Source organism: Symphalangus syndactylus, chromosome 23 (assembly GCF_028878055.3).
Source record: "Symphalangus syndactylus isolate Jambi chromosome 23, NHGRI_mSymSyn1-v2.1_pri, whole genome shotgun sequence".
Classification (NCBI taxonomy): Eukaryota; Metazoa; Chordata; class Mammalia; order Primates; family Hylobatidae; genus Symphalangus; species Symphalangus syndactylus.
Genome location: NC_072445.2, coordinates 16,250,224 through 16,277,693, shown reverse-complemented (window position 1 = coordinate 16,277,693; position 27,470 = coordinate 16,250,224). Strand labels below are relative to the sequence as shown.

Sequence of the window (27,470 nt, the reverse complement as noted above, 5' to 3'; positions counted from 1 at the left end):
TCCTGCCTCCTTCAAAAGCAATCCAGAATTGAGCAGGCAATGTAGTGGAGGAGAGGTTTGCCTTACGTGCTCTCTGTGGCCAAGCCTTGTGGAATTCCAGTTCCAACACCTCCAGAGAAGGGGCACTGAAAAGGTCATGGAAGTGTGATTTGTTTTTACTACATTTGGGCCACATTTCTTACTGTTTCTGAGTAAGACACCGTTGTTCTTGTGAAATTTATCCTTGTTCTTCCTCTCTTCCAACTCAGATCCCCCTAGCACCTCAGTTGCCTTCTCAGATCCACCCAGCGCAGAGTAAAATACTTCTCCCCCAAAACTCAGAGCATTTAAGTTGTGTACCATTCTTGAAGCTATCAGGAGTTTAGGCTCCGTTGCCTATACGCATGAGACCTTGGATAAGTGACAACCTTTCTGAGCCTAGAGTTCTCCAACACTAATTCATTTGCCACATTGATCATGTGTTAATTTTATAAGATGCTTTCTGATGGCAATAATAATCCCAAGTGATGTCACAGAGTTAATGTGAAGCTTAAACAAGACAATATAGGTAAACATCTTTTGTAAACTATAAAAGGCTGTAAAATGCTGGCAGATGTGACATTTTCAAATATTTAATGATCAGTGGACACTGGCCTTGACCAATCCAAATAGTCTTCAACCACAGTACTGTTGCAGGGTCCAGGAGGCTCCCTGCCCAGCCAGGCATTAACTCTTTAGTTCCTGGATTAAGGAAAGTTTGGGATTCTCCAAAGAAAAAGCTGAGATAGTGGGGGCCTAGTGGAGACAGACCCAAGGGGCTACGGCCACAGCTATCAAAAAATGTTTTACAACTGAATAAGTAGTATGGCTCTAACTTGCATACCACTATATTATAGTATTGCTTAGAAAAAGAAAATAATAATACTCTTTACTTGCTAAAAAGCAATAGAATTCAACATCAACTTTTACTTACATATGCAGTGCACACATTTTCAAAAGTAGGCATACATAGTGCATACTTTTTCAAAAAGTATATCCAATTATCGACAACTTTCTTTCATCTTCCACTGGTCTGTAATGATATTAAACCTGAAAAACCTGCTAACAAATTCTAATTTTTTTTAAGTGAAGACAAGTTTATTAAGAAAGTAAAGGAATAAAGAATGTGCTACTCCATAGGATAAGCGCAACGTGGGCTGCTAGACTAAGGGTATTTACAGTAATTTCTTGATTATATGCTAAACAAGGGGTGAATTATTCATGAGTTTTCCAGGAAACGGGTGGGCACTTCCCAGAACTGAAGGTTCCTCCCTTTTTTAGACCATACAGAGTAAGTTCCTGATGTTGCCATGGCATTTGTAAACTGTCATGGCGCTGGTAGTCGTGTCTCTTAGCATGCTAATGCATTGTAATTAGCGTACAATGAACACTGAGGATGACCAGAGGTCACTTTCGTTGCCATCTTGGTTTTGGCGGGTTTGGGCTGGCTTCTTTACTGTAAACTGTTTTATCAGCAAGGTCTTTATGACCTGTATCTTGTGCCTACCTCCTATCTCATCCTGTGACTTAGAATGCCTAGCCTCCTGGGAATGCAGCCCAGTAGGTCTCAGCTCTGTTTTACCCAGCCTCTATACAAGATGGAATCGCTCTGGTTTAAACGCTTCTGACAATTCCCCCTTCCCTTTTACAAGGGAACCCTTAATCCTAAGGGTTGTAGAAGGACAAGGATCCATCTTCTCTAACTTCTTCAGGCTGAATTAGGGGCAATTATATTCCTGCCTAACTATTAGGGTCTCCTGTATTCAGGTAGAGAGAAGCTCAGTCAGAAAGCATTGATATGGCAAGGGCCCTTCATAACTCTTGAGTTCTGACAAAAGGTGGTATCTAGAAGATGAATAAGTGTTCAATTTAAGAATATATTCAGTAAGCTTACCCTGCATTCCTACACAAAGAGTGCAACACCAATATATTCCATAATAGTAAAGCAAAATAAGCAAAATTATCCCAAATAAACTAAATTAGAAGGCTTTCCATGAACAGGATGACTGCTGGAAGCAAGCTGATATGGGGTTGCTAGCTGATTCCAATATGTGTCCAGAATTAAAATATTGACCTAGAATAAATCCTAATTTTTGAGGCCTCCTAATTTTTACCCTTAGAAATGTCCAGAATACAAGCCCAAATTACTTAGCATTCAAAGGAAAATCTCAACTAACAAGTCAAAAAGCAATCAACAGACATCAAATACATTTGAAAAAAATACAAATGTTGTAATTATGAGACAGACTTTTAAACAGCTATTATAACCACACTCAAAGAAGTACAAATGAACACTCTTGAAACAAATGGAAAGATAGAAAATCTCATCAAAGAAATAGAAGATCTAAATAAGTGAGTAGTAATTTTTTTTTTTTTTTTTTGAGATGGAGTCTCACCCTGCCACCCAGGCTGGAGTGCAGTGGTGCAATCTTGACTCACTGCAACCTCTGCCTCCCGGGTTCAAGCAATTCTCCTGCCTCAGCTTCCTGAGTAGCTGGGACTACAGGCACGCGCCACCACGCCCAGCTAATTTTTTTTGTATATATATTTTAAGTAGAGACAGAGTTTCGGCCGGGCGCGGTGGCTCACGCTTGTAATCCCAGCACTTTGGGAGGCCGAGGCGGGCGGATCACGAGGTCAGGAGATCGAGACCACGGTGAAACCCCGTCTCTACTAAAAATACAAAAAAATTAGCCGGGCGTGGTGGCGGGCGCCTGTAGTCCCAGCTACCCAGAGAGGCTGAGGCAGGAGAATGGCGTGAACCCGGGAGGCGGAGCTTGCAGTGAGCTGAGATTGCACCACTGCACTCCAGCCTGGGCAACAGAGCAAGACTCCGTCTCAAAAAAAAAAAAAAAAAAAAAAGAGACAGAGTTTCACCATATTGGCCAGGCTGGTCTCAAACTCCTGACCTTGTGATCCACCTGCCTTGGCCTCTCAAACTGCTGGGATTACAGGCGTGAGCCCCCACACCCAGCCTAATTTTTTAAATGAAAAATATAATAACGAAAATAAAAATGCACTGGAAGAGCTCAGTAGGAAAGAGCTCAGAGATGACTGAAGAAAGAGTTCATGACCTTGAAGATGGGTCAATAGAAATTACTCAATCTTAATGGGAGAAAAAAATTGTTTTAATGAAAAGAGCCTAAGGGATTCATGGGACCACACCTAAATGTCTAACATACATAACAGAAGACATTCAAATAATCCAAGAGAAATTAGGAAAGGGGAAATAGAGAAACAAATACCAGGAAACAAATAGTAAAAATGGTAAATACAAGTTCAAATATGCCAAAAATTACATTAAATGCCAATGGTCCAAACAAACCAATTAAAAAATAGTGATTGTCCAAAAATTTTTTAAAATAAAGACCAAAGATATGCTGTGTACAAGAAACCAATTTTAAATATAATATCATATATAACTTAGAAGTAAAAGGATGTAAAAAGATATACAATGCCAACAAAAGTTGGAATGGCTCTGTTAACATTAGGAAAAGTAAACTTTAAAGCAAGAAAAATGAACAGGAATAAAACGAGACATTACGTAATAGAAAATAAGTCGATGTCTCGAGAAGACATAATAATCCTAAATGTATATGCACTAAACTACTGAGCTTTAAGATACATGAAGCAAAAACTGATAGGCAAATCCATGATTATAGTTGGAGATTTCAATACTCTTCTCTCATTAATAAATGAAACTAGACAGAAAATCAGCAAGAATATAGAAAAGATGAACACCACCACCAAACAACTGAATCTGATGTACATCTGTAAAATACTCCACAAAATACACTCCAAAATACACTCCTATATGTATTTTGAATACATATAGAAACTTCACCAAGACAAACTATATCCTGGGCCATAGAACAAAATTTAAAAGAATTGAAATTATATAAAGTATGTTCTCCAGTCATAATGGAGTTGAAGTAGAAATCAATAACAGAAAGATAACTGATAGATCACCACACCCTTGGAAATTAAACAACACATATCTCAATAACCTATGGGTCAAAGAAAAAGTCCCAAGGGATATTAGAAAATATGTTTGAGCAAAAGTGAAAACACTCACATAGAAATTTGTGGGATGAGGTTAAAGCAGTGCTGTTATGGTTTGAATGCGTGTGTCTCTCCAAAATTCTGTTTCCTGCCAGAATTCTTTCTGATACAAGGTCTCATGTGTTCTCTCTCCCACTTAAAAAGAAATGTGGCTCCATTAGGGAATCTGGAAAACTAGCTGTAATCTATACTCACTGTGCAATTTAAAACTTTAGTAGATTTGCATCTGCAATAGGAAATTAACTAATTCTCTCTTTTCCTCACACTCACAGCTAACAACGCCAGCCATTTGGGACTAACTTGAAGCTGGGAACTATTGTGGGCCACCATATCCCTTGCATGCCACCTACTATTGCCATAGCTGAAATGTGTGACTCCCAAGCACACCTCCTGGGCAGGTGCAGGAAGTTTTAGGAGTTACCCAAACCAGTTGATCACTTCTAGTTTTTTGTATTGGATACAGAATCTACTAAATAGGCTAATTAAAAAAAAATATGGCTTAAGCTGAGAACCTTTTCATATCCTGGAACCTATTTTTCTCTCTGGCTAGAAACTTACCCTAGATAGCAATCTTTTAGTATTACTAAACAAATATCAGTTAGGCCTCTGGTCTTGAGTAAGGCCAGCTCTCTCAATACCATCCTTAACAGAATTGAGGGTTGAAGTAACTACAATAAATTATGCTGCCTTGTTGGTTTCAAATGGGAGTTCCATAAACCCTCCTGTGCCTCAATTTTCTGTTTTTGTTTTCATTGCTTTGGTTGTTGCAGATTCAAGGATGGCAAAGAAACAAGGGTTTGAGAAACACCCTACAACCCTATTGTTTCATTGCTTTCACTTGCCACTGAAAGTGGACGACTCACCTGCCTCTGGATCACTGGGACTGCTTCAACAACTGCATGAATTATATCCATCACTCATCCCTAAAGCATACACTTGATTTGTGCTATCCCCTTCATTTGGTCCTGTTGCCTCTCTGAGCCTTCATTCTGCAGCAGTGGGTAGAAAGGCAACTGAGGTGGTATTTCCCCCTCCATGCTCTTGTCTATTTTTCCATGCCTGCAGTTTGTCCAGTTTTTAAGCAGCTCTCCCAAAGCTCCACCTTTAATATAAAGGGAAGTATTTTATAGAAGGGTTCACTTATTTGAAGAGTTACCAAATATATTGTCTTATCTTTTCCCCAAAATGCACACTTTCTCTTAAAGAGGACAAACTTTCATTTCAAAACGGGGTCATATGTAAAAATCATTCCAGCTGCTTAAATCCAGAGCATGGAAAAATTACTCCAAGAACAATACACAAATGATCACGGGGCCTAAAACGTTTCGTTTGATTATGGATTGGATACATTTCCATTCAGCTCTGATTTGTTCCTGAGATAGGCAAATAACCAGTGTAGCCTCAGAAATGATCCTTCTCTTGGGAAAGCCAGTAGCATTGTGGACAGTCTAGACAACTGGAAGGAACCAGAGAGGTCCAGCATCTAAACTGAAAATAAGGGAAGTCAGTCACAGTTCTGGACTGGGTGGCAGAACTGTAAGCATAGTTGAGAATTTCACCCAGTGCATCTGATTCCAAGTCCATAAATTCTTGAGGTGTCTCTGCAGTGATGCACATTTTCAGGGAAAACCAGCCCCTAACTTTCATTTGCCTGTTCCTGTCGCCCAGTCCTTCTGCCATTTACCTTCATATATGCTGTCCTCTGTGGAATTAAATGAGTCCTTAACAATTACCTGTCTACCTTCCTCTTTTCAGGGCTCAGGTCTGACTTACATGCTACCCTGAATGGCTCATGGTGACAAAAAATGCCATTTCTGGATGCCTATTATGTACTAGCATTGTGTTTTGTTAATTTAAAAAATGTTAGGCTGGGTGCAGTGGCTCATGCCTATAATCCTAGCACTTTGAGAGGCTGAGGTGGGAGGATCCCATGAGCCCAGGACTTTAAGACCAGTGTGGGCAAAATTGCAAAACCCGTCTCTACAAAAGAGAAAAATTTAGCCAGGCATGGTGGTGTGCACCTGCAGTCCCACCTACTTGGGAGGCAGATGTGCAAGGATCACCTGAGCCTGAGAGGTCGAGGCCACAGTGAGCTGTGATCATGCCACTGCACTGCAGCCTGGGGGAAAGAGCAAGACTGTTTCAAAAATATATGTATGTAATTATTTGTAACAATAATAATTCATAATTTTTAATTTTAATGTTTATAAGCCTCATAATTTTTAATTTTAATGCCTAAAAGGGTTATATTTATTTTACTTTTAAATTTATTTCATTTTATGATTTTTCAGCCTGATCATCTCAGACAATAAATTTATTTCAAATGTATTCGAAACACGTCAAATATTCAATAGCAGTAGGGAAACTAGTATGGAAAGTTCCATATGGGAAATAATGAATAACTTCAACAATTTTCCGTATTTCACTAATCTTGTTTTATTTATTTTGTGTTTTGATGGGGAGGGGATGGAGTATTGGAAAGCAAATCCTAGATATATTTTCACTCAAAATGCCTCATTATGTATCTGTAATAGGTAAGAACTTTAAAAAAAACTGCAATGCCATTATCATGTCTGAAAAAATGATTAATTTCTTAATATCTGATTGTCCACATTTTGTCTCAAAAATGTCTTTTAAAAAAATCTAATTTATTTATTCAAATCAAATCCTCGCAAGATCTAAATATTGTATTCAGTTGTTACTAACATTTTAGAATGTTATTTATTTTAGAAGTCATTTATTTACATGCATTTAACCTTTATATTAAACCAATGCAGAAGGTATGGTCCCAGCTCAGAGAGGTTAAGAAACCTTACCAAGGTCTCATTGCTGGCAGGCACTGGACATACAATTTGCATTAAATCTGCTTAACTCCAAAGCCTCCATGCCACTCCTTCTGATGCAGGCTAACAGAATTTTTCCTGTGTTGGAGAGAGGCAAAAGGGCCACTATTTAAGAGAGAGGGTCTGGGTGTGGTGGCTCATGCATGTAATCCCAGAACTTTTTGAGGCCGAGGCAGGCAGATCGCTTGAGTCCAGGAGTTCGAAACCAGCCTGGGCAAGATGGTGGAACCTCATCTGTACAAAAAAGTACAAAAATTAGCTGGGGGTAGTGGCGTACACCTGTAGTCCCAGCTACTGGGGAGGCTGAGGTGGGAGGCTCACTTGAGCCTGGGAGGTTGAGGCCGCAGTGAGCTGACTGCTAACCCTGATTGCCTCCATAGACTGTGCCACTGCATGCCATCTGGGGTGACAAGAGTGAGACCCTGTTTAAAAAAAAAAAAAAAAAAAGGAAAGAAAAAGAAAAAATAAAAAGAGATAGGGATTGGATTCAGGTTGGCCTGGATGCAAATTGGTGCAAATTACATAATCTCTCTGAACCTTCATTTCTGTCTGCATCTGTAGATAAGGATGATGATGAAGATTTGGGGCAGATTAAATAAGAATATGCATGCCTAGTATTTAGCACGGTGCGTGGCACATGGAAAGCACTCGATAAATGTTAGCAGTTAATGTAGAGGAGGAAAAAGAACCATAAAGTATTTAAACATTTGCTTTTGTTAGTAGCTCAAGGAAATGGTGGCTCATCATTGTTAATAGAGCCTGCTCAGGATTGAGGCTGAAGGGGGGAAGGGTGAGAGTGGGGATAGGATAGGGGAGTGGCTTTACCTGGATTGGAGAAAGGAGTTCTGGACATAAAGATTTAAATTGGTGTCTGAGGAGTTCTCACGAGGCCTCAGCTGGAAAACAGTTAAATGCATCTTCTGACCACTAATCCAGGTTGGCTCCAGAGAAGGAAAACCAAGTGGGTGGCAGACAGGGTGGGAGGGAGACTTCTTATTTGAATTTGGAACCACGTGAATGCATTCAACCTATTCCAAAAGAATAAATTATATTTAAAAATGGTCTTTTGCTATGGGGATAAGTGCTGAGAATGGTAAGACTAGGATCTAATGATAATAATAATTCCATTACATTTTGTGCAGCCCTAGGAGGGCTTCAGTCATGCAGGACAGGTTTTGAACTAATATTGGGACTTTTTCAGCCTAACTCTGATTTCAAAGATCCAAGCTAATATTTTAATTTCAGTCACCCTCCTTCTGACCCTGATTTTGGGAAGAGTCAAGACCCAGTGCTCATGGACTTGGTTTATTCAACCTGTGGATTGCCTTCAAGAGTATGCATTGTTGGGAGTCAAGTCTACTGGTAAAATCAGGGATGCATTGTCTGTGCATCTGCCGGTGCCTTCCCAGTCCTTTAGGTGTGCGCTCTCTCTCTCTCTCTCTATATATATATATAATTTTATTTTTTGAGAGAGTCTTACGCTGTCACCCAGGCTGGAGTGCAGTGGGGCAATCTGCTCACTGCAGCCTCAACCCCATGGGCTCAAGCCATCCTCCTGCCTTAGCCTCCTCAGTAGCTGGGACTACAGGCATGCACCACTATGCCTGGCTAATTTTTTTTATTTTTTAATAATAAACGTGGAGAGGGTCTCTCCACGTTGTCCAGGCTGGTCTCAAACTCCTCAGCTCAGGCGATCCGCCTACCTCATCTGCCCAAAGTGCTGGGATTACAGGTGTGAGCCACCCCGCCTGGCCCCATAGATATTTTTCTGATGCTTCAATCAGCTAAGACTCTGGGGATCTGATTTTCTAGAGTCCTTTGGAAGGTGGGGGGGAGGGTACACAACCCTATTCACAAATATTAGTAACTTGCTTTAAACTCTGTTCTAAGGCCTTACATAAAATAACTCATGTAAACCTCACAATAACACTATGATATGAATACTATCATTCCCATTTTACAGGCAAAGAAACTGAACCAAGCGGTTAAGTAATTTGCCTAAGGTCAGAGCCTGCAGAGCTAACCATCTGGCATTATCATCTCTCTGTTGGCAATGAACAGAGTGGGCCAAGCGTGTAAGGTGTAGGGGGTCCTTTGAAGATGACAAAAGCGTCCTTGGCTGTGTAGCCGCAAATCCCAAATCCCTCCTTCTCTGCAGCTTCTGGTTTGGGAGCTGGAAAGACAGGCTGTGAATTTCCACATTGACCTGGGGCAATTAACTTCTCCTCCGAATAGGTTCCTTATCTGCCCCAGGGAGGAGTTTTAGATTAAAAGGGTGTGTGTGTATGCTGGGTGGGAGGTGGAGGGGCTGAGTTTTCTGGGCGGTGCGGTTTTCCCAGGTCTCGTTTTGAGGTTTTGTCCTAGCCAGCTCCCGCTCAGGTCCCTGGGCGGTGATGGTGGTCAAGCTTAGCTTGGCTGTTCCTCCTCCGCTTGGAAAAAGGCCGCCACTGGGGCTAACTCCGGCCACAGCGCTGCTGCCAGGAGACCTAGGGTAGGTCTTTTCCCCTGAGGTAGAGACCTGGGTGTACCCTCAGGAAGGCATCTTGAAGTTACTGACAGTTGAGTCAAATCTTCAAGGTCCAGCAGGAGTTAGTAAGAAGAGGTGGAAGGGGAAAGGTTAGGCGCCCTCTCCTCCACCCCTTGAACAAAGAAAGCTGGACGGGGCTTACAATATCCGAGGAAGAGCTGGGCGGGTGGAGAGTTCTGTAGAGGCGAAATCACAACTTGGCTTTATTCTAAGGGCAATGGAGGAGGGTTTTGAAGGCTTTAAAATAATGTCATTAGGAGTTTTAGTCGCTTGGGAGGAATGGGTCGGAGGGGGACAGGACGCTATCGCAGAAAGCAGCCCACTTGGAAGATGACCAAGGACTGAGGAAAGAGGGCGGGGGACATCGAGCATCTGAAGCCTTTCCCAGTCGCCGCAACACTGTGCGCTGTCCCTCCGGTTTCTTTGCTTATGTGGAAGGGCTCCATAAAGGGCTGGGCACGCGCCAAACGCTCATTAAGCGAAATAGCCCAGGTCCCCTCCTCTTTCAGGGACTCTCTGGTCCACGTGCCCCAGAATTCGTAGGGTAGGCGGGAGGACTTTCCACTGCTTAAGATGGAGAACCGTTACCCCTCAAAAAACACAAAAACCTCGGGTGCTTTTGGCAGCAGTCTCCTCCGCCCATGACCTCATGCTTTAAGCTCCCATATAGCCTCCCTCCGCCCAATCCACACCCAGCGCCCGGTGGGGGTGGGGTGGGGGACACTGGCGAAGGTCTGGGTAGCGGGAGGTCATTCTTCTTGCGCGAGATTTTGGGGGAAGGGGCGCAACGATTTCCCCCACGGAAAAAAATGGATGGTATAACTTTCTGTCGTGTAAAAAATACTGTTTTGCCCCCAAGACAGATGCCTCGAACCCGGCTCGAGGTGGTCTGTTTAGCTGAACTACCTTTGGTTCACGTTTCCTCTGACCAGGAAAGAAGCTTGGAAATGTAGGGGTCTCAGGCCAGGTTCCCTGACACCTGGGCCGACCACTGCCACGCCTTCTCGGGACCCGGGGGCCGTCCTGCTGTTGCCCTCCGCCCCCGCCCGCGCCCGCGCCGCCGAGGTTTGAACCTTTGGCTCGCCTTTCAGCCCGCGCCCTGCCCCCTGCTCGCAGCTGCTCCCGGTTTGGGTGCAGCGGTTTCCCCCGCAGAGGAGGAGGAGGAGACAGCGCGAGGGAGCGACTCCAGGCTCGGGTTTCCGCACCAATGCCGAGCAGCCCCGGGCGGCCCCCGGCGGCCGTCCCTCCTCCCCGGCACCACGTTCCACAGTCATGGCGCGCGAGGAGGGGCGGGCTGGCGCGCGCAGCGGCGGCACCCGCGCCCCCTCTCCTCCCCTCCCCTCCGCCGCCCGGCCCCTCTCCTAGGCAACCTCCCTCCCCGGCCTGCTGCGCCCGCCGCGGCGATGGAGACCCCTCCCCAGAGAGCTGCTCTTCCAGCGCGGTCTACTGCACCCCTTCCCCGCCCCCATCGGGGCGGAGGGATGGAGACGCGCGCTTCGCGAACCTCCAGCCCCTTCTCCGGAGCCCCAGCCCTCTCCCAGCCCCACCGAGGCCAGGGTGCGGTGGGGATAGGCGCCGACCGTCTCCTCGCAGCCCGCCTCGACCTCGGCATCTTTGCAGACCCTTAGAAAAATAAACAAACCCCCTCACAAACCCCAGTCGTTAGCTTGCAAAGCGCGTTACAATAACCGGGACGGCTACGCAGGAAGCAATCCTGCACTGGTCCGGGTTTAAGGCGGCAGCTTCCCGGCCACGCTGCCTTCTCCCCGGCCTCGATTTTCCGGCCACGCCGGAGAGTCCGCTGCACCTCAAGGCTGACAGGTCCCGCTCGCGCAGGGCCGCAACTGGGCCCGTGTCCCCCGTCCCATCCTCGTCCAGAGACTCGCCAGCCTACAAAAGGTGCAACCTCATGCACACGCAAAGCGCACAAATAAAGTCAGCAGCGCACCGCCGCGAAGGCTGCGAACAATGCGCCGGGCGGCCCGCGCCCGCTGGAGCGCTGCGCCCCGGGGGAAAGGGGACGCGGGCGGGGGCCGCGGCTGACGACCAGCCGGCCGCGGCGCTGGACACCTTACTTCCTGCTTCCCCGCCCGCGGCCAGACCCAGCTCTGCGGAGGGATATCTCTCCCCTCCTCGGTCCCTCTCCCTCCCTTCCCCCGCCCTCCCCCCTTTTTGCTCCTGCTCCCCCCCGCACCCCGCCTTTCTCCTTTTGCAAGAAAATAATTTGACAGTCGATTTGCTGACAGGGGAGGAATTTGCATCCTGGATTTAAAAAAAAAAAAAAGGCCGAGAGGAGCTTGGGAACGGTTGCTAGGGGTGGGTAATGGGTGAAAAAAGGGGGGTACCGGGGAGCGGATAAGGAGGGTTAAGGGAGGGGGCGAGGATGGGGAGCAATGCAAAGGTAAGGCCAGGTTACCGCGGCTCGGCCCCGAGTGGGCTGCGACCGGGGGAGGGGCGAGAGATACATATGTATTTCTGTCTCCCCAGCACACCCCCTTCCCTCTAAGCGATGGCTGAGAGGCGGTGCATGCAGATGGGGAGTAAGTTTCCTGAAGGGGAGGGTGGATGCACGCGCGCAGCCCGGCGCTGCAAATTTCCACCGGGGAGGGAGAACGGCTGGATGCGGAGAGTTTGGAGTTGCTTGCGGCGGAGGGCAGGAAGGGGAGCAGGGCTGGGAAAGGGGGCTGGCGGGCGCTATATCTGGGAGTAAGTTTCCAGCATCAGGAGAGCCTGCACGCTTGCTCACTAGTAAGTTTCTGGCCGGGGAGGGCGCATGGGGAGGAGGAGAGGGAGGGGTGCATGTATATAGAAGGGGGGAGGGGGGAACAGATTTCCTGCGGGGAGGCTGAATGCATATGGAGAGTAGATTTCCTGAAGGGAGGGTGGAGGCGTAGACGGACCGAGTAAGTTTCTTGCTGGGGTGGTGGAGGAGGTGGTGGGTTGGTGCTTTGGAAACCCAAAGCTTCCTACCCTGGGTGGGGGAGCACACTCTTGCGGCGGGCGGGGGGGGGGGCGAGGGGCCAGGTTCCCTGCTAGGGAGAGGGGCTTGCATCTGGGGAGTATGTTTCCTGGCGGAGCGATATTTGTTTACAGGCTGAGGGCAGTACTGTAAGTGAGTAGCGCTGAGAGAAGGCGGCTGACATAAATTAATATTGAAATTACTCCATCAGCTCTGCTCGCCCCCCATCTCGCCCCCCATCTCACCCCCCAAGCGGAGACTGGTCTTCTCGTCAGATTGCCCATGCACTTGTTGCAGAAACAGCCAAGGTAGGCAAGAATCTTATTAAGTTTCATTTTTAAAAAATTAGTTTGGGGATGCTCCTCGAGAAGACGGGGGTGGGGCGGAGTGGGGAGGGAAGAGTGGGGAGACAGAGAAGGAGAAGTCTCCCCCCCTTTACTTTCACTATGCAAGCAGGGCCTTCTCCCTTCTTCCCTTCTTCCGTCTCCCCTCTCTGGGCTGCACAGCATCCCAGCGAAGGGGGAGGGATGAGCTGGGCGCTATAATTGGCAACCCTGGCTTAAAGGTAGTGATGGTGGGCTTGCATTTGAGGTTGTGATGTTATAAAGGCTTCATTCTCCAGCTAAGAAACCGCAGGACTCTGCCTTTTGGGGTTTTTGACATGATGCATATGTGTATGTATACGCGCCTGCGGGCTCTGTGGGGGCTGGGTACTCCCCAGAAGTTAGTGTGGCCACCCAGATGGGAGAAATGTGTAAGGGGGTAAACCTGTTCCGTCACTCCCCAACTTCAGTTTGGGAGCCTGGGAAGTTACTGCCGGTGGTCTTAAGAAACAGATACTAAAAACCAAACCAAACCGCTCATTCACCGGCAGAGTACCTGGCAGGCAGCCTCTGGCCAGCACTGGACTGGAGCATGTGCGCCTGCCATCCTTAGGTTACAAGAAAACGCTTTCTGGTTCCTCCGTGTGTCTTCTACCGGCCTGTTAGAGCCAGCTTTGTGGAAACTCTTCCCCAGACTAGACGCAGCTTTGGCAAGTGCCCGTACTGAAGGGGATGGCTTCAAGTCAGCGTGGCCTGGGCTGTCTTGTGAAGTGCGTGGAAGTCGTGCTTAGGAATGACCGCCCCTGGAGTGGCTAAAGAGTTCATTAAAAAATGTCTCCTGAAAACCGGTCCAGGTGCACTTTTCAGCAGGTCATTGAGGAGAGCTTTAAGAAGGGGAGTTTTAAGTTGTCCCAGTTAGCACCCACCTTCTGCATCACTGACCCTTTTAAGAAAGGAGTTTGGCGATAGGAAGTGTGGTGTTGATGCTCACTAACTGGAGAGGATAACAGCAGGAGTCCTCAGCGCTTAACTAGTTAACCAGCAGCCTTTGCCTCTCCTTGCCTCTGTTTTCTTGGTTCTCAGCCTACTGGTTTCTGCAGAAGAGTTGTAGGTCTTCGTTGTCAGCTACCTTGATGATGCTGGGAGTTTTAACTTTGCTAGGATAATTTTAGCATCTCGGGTCCAACCCAGAGACGTTTAGTAGGGTTAGGGAGTAGCCACTAGGCAGTGGGGTTAACTGAGGTTGGTTAAGCTTTCTGCAATTCTGTAGAGAGGCTCTGTTCTAGCAGGGTCGAGAAAAATGGGTTTTAAAAAACTCGCTACACATTGCTGATGGAGAGTGCTTTTTTTCTGTCCTAACTGTCATCAGATTTCCAGATTGAGGGTTGATATTTGGCAGTTTGAGAGTTGAGTTAGTTGGGAATTAAATATTATTGCTGCTTATCAAATATTGCTAACTAGGCATTAGTTAAACAAATTAGCTATTATTTTTACCTGATGAAAATCTGAGTCTGGTTGTTGTATTTGCTGGGAGGGTAAACAAAATCTTTATGTATGTTCATTCCAGGGTGGAATTATTTACATGCCTAGCCTCAGAGCCAAGAGCAGTCATTCAGGTTTTTTTCCTTATATTTATGAGATTTATTTTATTGTCTTGCTTTGGCCATTAATCAAGTCACAGTAGGTTTTTTTTTTTCTCTTCTACCGAGAATGTTCTTGCGGTAATAAAGGCTTGAAGGCCCATGAATCATAATTCGTTCTTTTTAAAATATTGTGGTGATTGTCAGGATCTGATTTATAGGAATTGATACCCGGAGTGACACACCTCTCTGGGCTCCGCCCTTTTAGGCATGTCCATTTTCGCCAAAGGATTGTTTAGAAGCCAGCTTGACATCCCAAAAAGAGCATTTCCCTTCTGCTGTATGAGAAGATTAATTTTGCAGGTTCCATAGTAAACATGGGTCTTTTCACAGCTTGGTAAGCAGGCTTCCACATAGCAGGCATGTGTTATTATCACATAGCATTTATGTGAGCTTGCTGTGAAAACAGTTGTTCTATGAACTATGTGGAAAGTACTCAGTTTTGCCTCCTTTAACTGGCTTGGGCCTGTAGTTTTTGTTGAGTTAGGAACTTAAAGTGTAAAAGAGGAGACAGACTGTCATGTTCTTTGCTGCTTGTATAATAAAATGTGTGGTCACAAAAAATAAAGCTTGTTTACAGTTTTCTTTTTCTCCTTCTTTAATGGGTGGGTTGGTCATAATAACCGAAAGCGTTATTTTTTTTGACAAATGTAAGGATTCTCTGTGAAGCTGATTAGCCAGGAAGTGTTAAAATTGTCTTGTGTTCAATAGTTAGTTGGCTCAAGTTTACAGTATTTGTAAAGTGACAAAGAACTTAAAGGTAGTTTGATGCTCAAGGCTGGGGGAAAACATCACTGGAAAGAAAGGTGTGGAAGGTACCAATTTCTAGCCATTTCTGGGCTTTGGATTTTTAACCTTAAAAGTGTGTGGTTTGATCCGTGAGTTCCCTTCTGGCTCTGAAATTCTGTGTCTTGTAAGCGAGGTCTCCAGAGGTCTTGACAGTCTCTTCCTGAGCCAACGGCCAATTGCTTCGTGGACTTGGGTGAGCTGATTAACTTCTGTTTTTGTCTTCTCATGGAGAAAGCGGATTTGATCCTTGATATTCCAGAAAGGACTCTTGAGTGGCCTGGTGATCCTGACCGTCAAACACAAGGAAATACTTATGAATAAATGTCTGCCAGTGTCTTGGACAAAAAATTCCCAATTCTATGCGCTAACAGAGAGTACAGCATGTACATATCCTAGGTACCAAAAATAATTTCTGTTCATCTTAGAAGTCTCTTCTCCAGCCAGCTGGTTAACTTGTCTAATCCTTGGTCAAGTCTAAGGATAATCAAGCTCTTTTTCCCAGGTAGCAGGAGGAGATAGCTTTGGGGAGAAGCTGGAGACCAGAAAGCCCAGAGTGGCTTTGCCTGCTTTCTGTGGGTAATTGGGATTTGGCTGAATATTTGTGATAAGGTTCATAATAATGATATAGTATCATTTTTATCACCAGGATTCTCTGTATTTCACTATGGGCATTTTTGGGAGAAGCTCTTGATGTTTTTATTGACTTTGGACATTGCCATGAAAAGTAAGGATTTAGGGCTGGGCGCGGTGGCTCATGCCTGTAATCCCAGCACTTTGGGAGGCCGAGGCAGGCGGATCACCTGAGGTCAGGAGTTCAAGACCAGCCTGGCCAACATGGTGAAACCCCGTCTCTACAAAAATACAAAAATTAGCCGGGCGTGATGGTGGGGGTCTGTAATCCCAGCTACTTGGGAGGATGAGGCATGAGAAGCGCTTGAACCTGGGAGGCAGAGGTTGCAGTGAGCCGAGATCATGCCATTGCACTCCAGCCTGGGTGACAGAGCAAGACTCTGTCTCAAAAAAACAAAAACAACAACAAAAGAAAGAAAAGTAAGGATCTAGGCAAGTGGCTTATACCCCAGGCGGTATAAGTGGTGCTCGTGGTCCTACTCTAAAGGCAGTTGAATTCAGCTCATTTTATTTCTGACCTCATAAAACTGTGTGGCTGAGGGAGGAGGGAGGATTAAAATCATCTGGGGTCTTGTGGATTAATGATATTTCTGAATTTGCATGTTGGAGGGAAACCAATAAAATAAAGAAGAACTAACGTATAGTTGATTTCTTTTGTGGAGAGAGGAGGACAAGAACAGCTGGATTCCAGTTACTGGCGTGCGTTGCCACAAGGGTGCTGTGGGCATTTTTAAGGAATAATACAGTCTCAGTAACATGAGTTTGACCCCCAGGGCTCTCTTAATAAATCTTTTCTTCTGGGCTAAAGAAAACACACAACAAAAAGCCTCTGTGATATTTTCTAAGAATTTTAAGTTCTCAGAGTAGCTGCTTGTAGTAATTTGGTTTGCTGAAGGAACAGATGATTCTTGATTTTTCATCATGGAAGACAATGAGCTGGCATGGGGTAGCATATGCTGAGCTGTTGGGGTTTGGTTTAGCAACATAAACATTTCTTTTTATATGTTTGATAGAGCAGGAAGGGGACAAAGAACCCATGTGCCTAAATAACAGTGATAACTCTGAGCTCAAAGAACGAGGGTTTTATTTGTTTGTTTTTTTGAAACAGCGTCTCGCTGTCTCACTCAGGCTGGATTGCTGTGGCTCAGTCTCAGCTCACTGCAGCCTCTGCCTCTCGGGTCCAGGTGATCCTCCTGCCCCAGCCTCCCAGGTAGCTGAGATTACAGGTATGCACCACCATGCCCAGCTATTTTAAATTTTATTTTAGTAGAGACAGGGTTTCACCATGTTGGCCAGGCTGGTCTTGAACTCCTAGCCTCAAGTGATCCGCCCACCTTGGCCTCCCAAAGTGCTGGGATGACAGGCGTGAGGCACCACACCCGGCCTCAGAACAAGGTTTTTTTTAATGCTATAAGCAGCCCTGGTTTCTTTCATACATGCGGCAGCTTCTTATTGAGGACTTACTATTTGCCAGACACTGTGTTAAAGCTCCAGAAATATATTGATAATTAAAAGAGACATAATCATCTCCCTCTACCCATACCCCTACCCTTACCACTTCACTTACAGTCCACAGGCAGACATATAAAGAAATATAGCTTGCCAATTGTGATCAGTGCTCTGATGAAACCACAAGTCCAGTGACTTGGATGGATTTCACTGGAGTAGCCTGGAAAGGCCTCTCTGAGGTTTGGGGGTCGGGGGAGACAGCACATGAAGCAGAGGAGAGCCTGTGCAGAATGACTTTGGTTTTGGAGAACTCAAAGAGGCACAGGTGGTCAAGGATGAAGGAGGGAGGGTGGCATGAGATGATTGTGCGGGACTCTCTGGGCTTTGAAAAGGTTTACATTTCATTTGAAGTGTAGTAGGAAGCCACTGAAAGTTTGGAGTGGGGCTGGGCACGGTGGCTCACACCTGTAATCCTAGCACTTTGGGAGGCCGAAGGGGGCAGATAGCCTGAGGTCAGGAGTTCCAGACCAGCCTGGCCAACATGGTGAAACACTGTTTTTACTAAAAATACAAAAATTAGGCTGCGTGGTGGCGGATGCCTGTGATCCCAGCTACATGGGAGGCTGAGGCAGGAGAATCACTTGAGCCCAGGAGGTGGAGGTTGCAGTGAGTGGAGATCGCACCACTGTACTCCAGCCTGGGTGACAGAGCAAGACTTCATCTCAAAAACAACAACAACAAAACAAACAAACAAAAGAAAGTTTGGAGTGGGAAGCAACAGTCCCTAATTCACATTTTAAGAAGATTGCATTGGTGGAGGAGAGAGCAGAGAAAGGCAGAGCACAGTAAAGAGGCAAGTGGAGGAGGAGGCGAAGGAGGTGCATGGAGAGGAGTGGGTGGGTGTGAGATGCTCATTAGGAGTAGAATGGGCAGGGCTGCTGTGGGGTGGAGAGAAGCATCTAGAACTCCGAGGTTTCTGGCTTGTACAGTTGAGTAGATGGTGGTGCTGTTTCCTGAGATGAAGAAAGACTGGGAGAGGGAGGCGGGCAGAATCAAGATATTTTAGTTGGGGCACCACTAAGTTTGAGGTGCCTGTTAGACTCAAAGTGGAGATGTCAAGTAGGGTAATCTGATCTACCACCTAGCACGAGATAAAAATGTGGGAGCCATCAGCATGGAGAGAGCATTTAAATGCAGGAGAGTGGACAGAATGCCCTAAGCAGCCCGTGGAGAGAGGACAGGCAGTGTGAAGGGTGTGTGTGCTGTGTGTGTGTGTGTGTCTGTGTGTGTAGTGTTTCATGAGGCTGATAAGGCCAGAAAAATCACCATTGGATTTGTTTCATCGTTTTTTGTTTTTTTTTTTTTTGAGATGGAGTCTTGCTCTATTGTCCAGGCTGGAGTGCAGTGGCGCAATCTCTGCTCACTGCAACCTCTGCGTCCCATATTCAAGTGATTCTTTTTTTTTTTTTTTTTTTTTTGAGACAGAGTCTTGCTCTGTCGCCCAGGCTGGAGTGCAGTGGCGCAATCTCGGCTCACTGCAAGCTCCGCCTCCCGGGTTCAAGCCATTCTCCTGCCTCAGCCTCTCCCAGTAGCTGGGACTACAGGCGCCCGCCACCATGCCCGGCTAATTTTTTTTGTATTTTTAGTAGAGACAGGGTTTCACCGTGGTCTCGATCTCCCGACCTCGTGATCCACCCGCCTCGGCCTCCCAAAGTGCTGGGATTACAAGCATGAGCCACCGCGCCCAGCCGTCAAGTGATTCTTTTGCCTCAGCCTCCCGAATAGCTGGGGCTCCAGGCATGCGTCACCACGCCTGGCTAGTTTTTATATTTTTAGTAGAGCCTGGGTTTCACCATGTTGGCCAGGCTGGTCTCAAACTCCTGACCTCAGGTGATCCACCTGCCTTGGCCTCCCCGAGTGCTGGATTACAGGTGTGAGCTACTGCGCCAGGCCCTGAATTTGGCAAAATGGGATCTGTCTGTGACTTGTGAAGAACAGTTTCAGTGGAACGAAGGACTGGCTGGGACCACGACTGGAGAGGGTTGGGAGGGGATCGTGAGGGGGGAGCTGCGGACAGCCTGTGTAGTCAACTCTTTGGCAAAATTTGACGATGAAGGGCGAGGAGCAGAGAAATGGAGTGGGAGCTGGAAGGATGTGCACAAGGGAAAGAGGTTTTTTGGAAGGGTTGATAATTTGTTGCTGATGGGAAAGATCAGTGGAGAGGGAGTGATTGATCAAGAGAAACGAGTTGGGTCAGTTGAGCAAAAAGCCCTTGAGAAGGTCTGAGGGGAAGATCTGGCCTTTGTGAGGGGGTAGGGGATACGTCGGGGGCTTGCTCCATCATGACAGGGAAGAAAAACTGGTAAGAGGGCAGATGCTAAGGAGTGGGCAGGCAGGGGACTCTGTGGAGGACCGAGATGCTCTGCCTCCCCAGGCTGAGGCTGCCCTGTCCCTGGGAAGGAGTTTGGGCTTAGGACTTGATACCAGCCAGAGACTCAAGGGTTAAGACTGCATCAGAAATGGTACTGCATTTTTCTGAACATTTGACTGCGTTACTGAGCGGCACAGAGGAAAGAGTGAATTCTTTAGTTTGGAGAAAAAAGTCTTCAGTTAAAGTAATTTGGGCCTCACATTAAATTTATTTGAAAACTATGATTAGAAAAAGACTTCTGTGATTTTCAGCCCTGTTCAGAGTTGGTGGGTACTGTCATAGGCTTTGAGCAAGAAGCTCAAAAGAAAAAAAAAAAAAAATGAAAAAAAAAAAAAAAAAAAAACAAAGGCAAAGGCTGCCTGTTGTTTAGGTTGTCTTTCACAAAAAATATCCCATGTACTACCGGCCTCGGTGGTTCCCAGCCATGGAGTCTGCATGGGAGGTGGGTGGAAAAGGAGAGAGTCAGATCTGGATTGAGATCCAGCTCTACACCAAGGCTCTGGACTGGTCGACCTCTGAGCCTGTCTGCATCTGTAAAAAGAGGGCTGGTACCATCTTCACCTCCCCTCTCCAAGTTGTGAGGGAGAATCAGATCATGTATGGAAAGTGCGATGTCAACGGTAAGAGGCATAGAACAGAGGCAGCAGCGAGGCGACTTGGTCTTCAGCCAGGTCTCCTTTTCAGATATAAAATCTGACAGCCAGCGAAACATTTCCCTTGTCCACTCCCACTGTTGTTCCCTACGTGTAGCTGCCTTCTATTTGGGGTTTTCAAGTTCTCTGTGATCCTTTAGCAAAACTGCTCTTCTTGTCGGAAGGCTGGCCTCAGAAATGCTGGCTGGGCAGTGCCAGTCAATACAGGTTCAAATTCTGTTACCATGTTCAGAATCTGGGGCCTGCCCATCCAAAGGGCCAAATAAACTTGGTTTGCTCCACAAAGAATCCTGTGAACTGGGTGCAGGAGAACCTTGAACCTACCCCAAGAAACCTGACTGAGGTTGTACAGTCTTAGCCGTCTTCATTTGCATTCAGTGTTTGTTTTGCAAATAAGGATTGTGCTATAAAGCTGAATCTACCTAAAAGCAGTCATTAGCCCCTAGTCTTACTGTGTATGCTAGAAAGTCAATTCTCATTTTAAAAAGATATCCAGTGCTTTTCACTAATCGGGCTCCAGGCCTCTGCCTAAGAAGGTGAAGCTTTATTTATTTATTTATTTAAAAATGATCGTTATTATGAAAAAACTTTAAACATACACAAAAGCAGAGAGGCTAGTATAATGAACTCTCTTGTACTCATCACCTAGATTTAGCAATTACTGAGATTTTGCCACACCTGTGGATAATGGGGCTTCTTCTTGTATTTGTATAATAAAGATGTGTCGTTGATTTTGAAAAACAGTGGAACTGATACCAATTTGGTTTCATAGAGGGAAGGAAGAAATCAACGAAAAATCAGAGAGAGAGGAAATGGAGGCCATCACTGAAATAACTCGCATTTTATAGTTCCAAAGCCTCTTTGACATATCTTATTCGTGTTCTGCAACAACCAGAGAAGGTAGATATCCTCATTTTATAGCTGAGGAAACTGAGGCTCTAGAAGTAAAATTGGAAAATGAAAACAAATGATCAACTAAGAGTCACCTGTTCAGCCAGCATCCAAAGCCCTGATTTAATGCCACAATTTGAATGGTTTCCAAATTTTGTGCACTCTGAAATAGATAATACTATACAGCATTAAATAAAAGAATGTGGCACAGAATATATGTAAAAGATCGTGGAAACCAGGAAGATCATCTGGGTGTTTTGGGCGTACAACTCCAATGAGCTTAGTTGGAAATACTCAGATGATTTAGGCATGTTTTTGGCATGACATTTTTGAAAACTTAAATTGTCTGCCTCCATTATTCTGGAGCACAAAGCTTTAAGGCTGCCTTATAATGAAGGCCAAGACTTGACTTTCACAAATTGGGCAGCTATTTGCCATCTGTGTCCTACTGTCAGCTCTGTCCCTTCTGTGGGGCCCCTCAGCAGAGGGACCTGGGTGGTCTAGTGGTCATTTCTAGATGGTGTGGCCTCTAGCCCCTGGGCTCTGACTTTGGAGATAACAGGGCCCTAGACAGCTTGCTGCCTCAGAAAGAATCCTTCCTGAGGGCCCCTAGGGGTCTTTGTCATTACAGAGGCTGCTCCTGGGGCCTCCCTTGGTCTTTGGGAAACTGCCCCCAATCTAACTCCTTTGAAGGATTTTTTTTTAAAGGAAAAGAAAAAAAGCTGGAGTTGATGCCCAAGGAGTTTTAATAAGAGTGTCGTTTGAGTTCCCTCTGTTGTCATTACAATAGGAGATACCAAGCTCCCTTAAATTCAACTGAAGGATGCCAGTAATGAGGCTGATTCTGAAGTATTGGGGCTTGAGTTAGCTTTTCTTTGTTAATTGGGTGAATACATGCGAGCTGAGGGGTTTTCGGGGGAGCCACAGTAAGTAAGGACATTTAGGGGCCTCTTTCCTTTTGAAGAGTCTGAGCTTCTTTAGAAGGCAGTGTGGAATTCAAACCTCACAAACGCTCATTCCTTAAGTCTTTCTTGATGACTCTGTGTGCCTGGGCCTGGCCAGGGCAGTGGGTGGGCTAGAAGGGGCTGTTCCTGGGCTCCTGCTGCCCTTGGTTTATAAGACTGCTGCTGTCATACTTATGGTGGGATGTGTCTTTCACCCCTCTGGACTGGGAGCTTGGGGAAGGCAGAACTGGGTCATCACTCATTTCTGTACCCCCCGGCCTCTAGCACAAAGCCTGACACTAGTTAGTGCTGTAAAAATGCTTACTTAAGAATCAGCTGGGTTTTTCTTTCTTTTTTTTTTTAAAACCTCTGGTTTTCTCCCCATTGGTTCTTAATGGAAGGAGAAATCCAGGCTTCTCTGCTACCAGGCCCAGTCCTTGCAGCCACTGAAGAAGACCAGACCTGAGAAATATTTTCTTCTCCCTTGCCCTGCCTTGGCCTTGCAGCCTTTAGCTGGGGTGGTTTAACTGAGCTCTCGAATGCAAATGCTGTCCCATCCCCCATTCCTTTTAATAAGTGACATTTTGTTAAATCAGTTATTCAAGGCCTTATCTATATTTCTGTCTGTGCTGGCTTAGTCAAAATAGGAAAGAGACTGAATATTAGATTTCTTCACCCACCCCCTCCTCCTTCCCCTTTGAGCAACTCTACGTAAGATTTCTGATAGAGGCGGGGTGATGTGTCCTTGAAGAAGTAAATGCTGCGTGCAGAAAAAATGTAGAGGGCTTTGACTTGTAGCAAATGCTGTTTTTCAGCAGCTGTGATTTTTCCATTTTTCTTTTTCTTTCTGTTTTGATTAGTGGAACTCATTGTGCTCCAGGGTTGGGATTGCGTTGGGGGAGGGTGCAGAGGGAACAGCATTTACTGGGAGAGCGAGTTGGGGAGGGGAAAGGAGAGAAGGGATTTATTGAAAATATATGTCTACTTCTGCTATGATAAAGCGGCAGGCATGTAAAAATGCAACCGGGAAATCATTATTGTGGTAATGTAGGCAGAGCTCGGCTTTCTCATTAACAGAGCTTAGCCCACGTGGAGGAGGGGGCAGCCGGGCTACTTTGAGAGTTGGGGTATTCAATAATAGCAGAAACTCAGGGGATTGTCTCCATCCCCGCTTCTCACCCCCTCCAGCTGCCTTCTCCTTTCTTTCTCCAGTCAGTTTGCAACCTTTTAAAAGCTGCCTGTTGGATTTCGCGGTCTCCTTCCTCACCCCTGCCACCCCAAAATGCTGTAAGAACTGTTTAATTTTTAAAGTTAGAGGGAATTAAAATACATTTTCTCTTGGGAATTCCAGGAGAATTTTGGCAACATATTGTGAGTCAGAGGTTGGATATCTTTTGCCTCCCAGAGCACACCAAGAAGAGACTATTTAGGGGCTCAGGAATTTGCATAGATGGCCATGGGGTATCAGAATTAGGGCTCCAGATTGCTTTAGTAGTAGTAACTGCTATTTATAGAAAGCTTACTATGTGCCTGGCCTTGTGTGGATATTTTAGTCACTTCATTCTCCTACAATTGTAAGAAGCAGATGTGATGTCCACTTTACACTTGAGGAAACTGAGGCTCGGGGGGTTTCAGCAACTTGTTTAAGGACAGGTGCTGCGTGGCAGAGCTGGTATCCAAACTCAGGACCCGCTCCAAAGACTGGCTCCTGATCCTTAGACTATGCTGCCTTTAGAAATTGCCTAGTCACTGTATGCTTGCTATGTACAGACCTCTAGACTCTAAGAACCTCAGCAAAATATCTAGAGCTGCCAATGAGGCCTGCCGTTGACAGCTACGGGTAGAGTGCTCAGGATGTTTAAGACAATCTTTCCTGAGTTCCTGGAGTGAGCTGTTATTCTAAGGAAGGTCAAGGGTCTCATAGCCTTGTTAGAAGACATGAGTGCCCTGCCCCCATCCCTGCCAGGCCACGGTGGGTGGTTTTGCTGACGACTTGTTCATCAAGCATTTATTGAGTGCCTGCCATATATCAGGATTGTCCCAGTGGCTGGAAATGCCAGGACAAATAAGAGGATCTCAGAGTCTAGTGAAGGACCGTCATGTGAACATGGAAATACGACACACAGTGATGCCCACCAGACAAAGGCAGAATTTCTGAAGAAGTTCACAGGACATACTGTCTGGAGCAGCTAGGCTTATCCCTCTGTCTTTGTTTGGGCTACTATAACAAAAATGTAATAGACTGAGTGGCTCAAACAACAAACTTTTATTTCTAACAGTTCAGAAGGCCAGGCGGTCCAAGAACAAGGCAGGGGCAGATTTGGTCTTAGATGGTCATCTTCTCACCGGGTCCTCACATGGTGGAATGGGTCAGGGCGCCCTCGGAGTCCCTTTGTTTGTTTGTTTGTTTTGGAGTCTTATTTATTTATTTATTTATTTTTGAGACAGAGTCTTGCTCTGTTGCCCATGCTGGAGCACAGCAGTGCGATCTCAGCTCACTGCAACCTCCGCCTCCCAGGTTAAAGTGATTCTCCTGCCTCAGCCTCCTGAGTAGCTGGGATTACAGGTGCCCACCACCACGCCCAGCTAATTTTTGTATTTTTAGTAGAGACGGGGTTTTGTCATGGTGGCCAGGCTGGTTTCGAACTCCTGATCTCAAGTGATCCGCCCCCGCCCCCCCGTCTCTGCCTCCCAAAGTGCTGGGATTACAGGCGGGAGCCACTGCGCCCAGCCGACTTTCAGCTTCTTAAGGGTATACCATGTCTTATTTATTGTGTCCCCAGCACCCATCCTGGGGCCTGGCATGTACTATCTCAGAGACAGTTGCCAGATGATGAGGCTGAAGAGGTGAGCAGGGATTGGGCAGGGAGAACCTGATGTCACGTTACGGAGTGTAGTCCTGACCCTGTAGGCAGTAGGGGAGTCACTGAAGGTTTTGGAGTTAGGAAGTATGTGTGGGGGAACGGAGTCCAGTCTGGAGGGGTTGAGTCTGCAGGCCAGGAGACCACTTAGGAAAGTGTTGGAAACACAGGGGCAAGTGGCAGTGATGTTCAAGGAGAAGCATTGCCATCTTTCTACGGCATGGCCTGCCATTTCTCTCTCCATCTCGCCTGCTCTTTTTCAGTTTCTAAGAGGCACTTTCACTTCTGTGTCTGTCTCCTTTTCTTCCTTGAGGCCCCTGGCCATGGACTCCGTGACACTCCCTTTCCACTCTCCACTCTGTTGGTGGGCTGCCCTCCTTCCCTTCCCTTCCCATCCTGTGCTCACCTGTGTGATTCCCTTCAGGGCAGGCCGTATGCTGTGTCCTCCCATATCTAAACCCTGTGATCTAATCTGCACAGAAGCACAGAACACAGAGCCTGTGGTCTCAGCCTTCTGTCCTCCTCAACTCTTACCTGCTCCTTCTGTGAGGACACTTTTGGGGCTTAAATTTAAAAACTTGGAAAGAGTTTTAAAAAGTCAAGTAGCTGATATAAATCTAGTCTTAACCAGGATGGCAGAATTTGGAAAAGCACAAGGGGGTTATTTTCTTTCTTTTTTTCTCTCTTTTTTTTTTTTTTGAGACGGAGTCTCGCTCTGTTGCCCAGGCTGGAGTGCAGTGGTGTGATCTCGGCTAACTGCAAGCTCCGCCTCCCAGATTCAAGCAATTCTCCTGCCTCAGCTTCCCAAGTAGCTGGGACTACAGGTGTATACCACCATGCCTAGCTAATTTTTGAATTTTTAGTAGCAGCGGGGATTTGCCATATTGCCCAGGCTGGTCTCGAACTCCTGACCTCAGGTGGTCCACCTGCCTCGGCCTCCCAAAGTGCTGGGATTACAGGTGTGAGCCACCGCACCCGGCCAGGGGGATCGTTTTCTTTAGGAAGGTGAGGCAGTGTGCTCTGGCCATGGCGACCTCACCTTGTATATGTCGGGGGACAGGATACATTTTAAAAAGTAACAGCTGCAGCCACTCACGGTGGCTCACTCTTGTAATCCCAGCACTTTGGGAGGCCAAGGTGGGTGGATCACTTGAGGTCAGGAGTTCGAGAACAGCCTGACCAACATGGTGAAACCCCATCTCTACTAAAAATACAAAAATTAGCCAAGTGTGGTGGCGGGCACCTGTAATCCCAGCTGCTCAGGAGGCTGGGGCAGAAGAATCACTTGAACCTGGGAGGCGAAGATTGCAGTGAGCTGAGATCACGCCATTGCATTCGAACCTGGGCGACAGAGTAAGACTCCGTCTCAAAAATAAATAAATCAATAACAGCTGCCTACTAAGTGCAGATGCACACCATCATTTTAGGTCTGTTACCCCATTTAACCCTCAGAACAACTGCCTGAGGAAGGCATTCTTATCCTTGTTATACAGGTGGGGAAATGGAGGCACAAAGAAATGCAGAAGCTCATTCAAGGTCGTATGGCTAGTAAATTGCAGGGCAGGGATTCAGACTCAGGAACTCAGACCTGGGTGACTGTAAAAGCAGGTTCTTTTCCCCCTTGCTTATCCTACCTCCCATTTCGCCTTACCAGACAGCATGGCTTGAGTTTCCTTCAAAAATATGACTATGATAGTATGGTGGAAAGAACACCACGCCAACCCTCTGGGGCTATTCGTGGACGGCAGTCTAACTCTTGGAGCCTCATTTTCCTTGTCCTCTCAGTACCTTTGTTTTACTGACTGAAAAGGTTTATTTTGAGAGTAAAATGAGATTTAAAAAAATGCAGAAGTGATTTGAGAACTGTGAAGCCATATTCTTCACTCTTCTGCATAATCATTTTCTGAGGGGGTGAAACTCTGTGAGGGTGGGACCTCAGTGCCATCCCTGGGCTTTGGGCACGATGGGTGTGTGGTTCACACACGTTGTTAGCTTCCAGAAGTGTTTGGGGCTGAATGTGCTCTCAGGTCTGCCCCAAATTATTCCACATGATTTGGGGGAACCTTTGGTGGCTGGGCTGCAAGTGGGAGGACCTCCAACCAGAGCTGGAGTGCCCTTGTGTGTCCTTAGGAGGGTCACTTCAGCTTGCTTAACCTCCGTTTCCTGAGGTGGTCACATCTACTTGGTTAGGAGGAAGATTAACTAGCAGAATGTGTGTAAAAATCCACACTTGCTAAGCAAGATGATGATGACATATTTGTGGAATGGAAGTCATGGGCTCTGTAGTCTCTGGATCAGGCTCATCAGCCTTTCCTGGTCAGAATGTTCTGCCGCACATTTACACTACAGTCTGCTGCTTCTAAGGCCTGGAGCAGACATAATTGAAAGCTTTGTTAGTGTTAAGACTTTTTCACTGAAATTGTATAAATGGTAAGTGAAAGTAGTTCATA

General features: G+C 46.3%; 1 protein-coding gene across 42 annotated transcripts in view; it reads left to right on the top strand.

Annotated features, from left to right (window-relative positions):
* TRERF1 (transcriptional regulating factor 1) overlaps positions 1–27,470 on the top strand; it is a 292,890-nt gene that overhangs the window by 52,556 nt on the left and 212,864 nt on the right. For 7 of the 42 annotated variants that reach the window (XM_063633083.1, XM_063633072.1, XM_055264119.2 and 4 more), the window contains exons 1-2: positions 11,826–11,990; positions 12,621–12,717. The exons of 3 other annotated variants lie outside the window; for them this stretch is intronic. The gene's annotated coding sequence lies outside the window, so the exon portion shown is untranslated. Of the gene's footprint in view, positions 1–11,543; positions 12,354–12,543; positions 12,718–27,470 lie in introns of those variants that run through there. 32 more of the 42 variants (XM_063633082.1, XM_063633070.1, XM_055264118.2 and 29 more) reach the window with 19 other exon arrangements.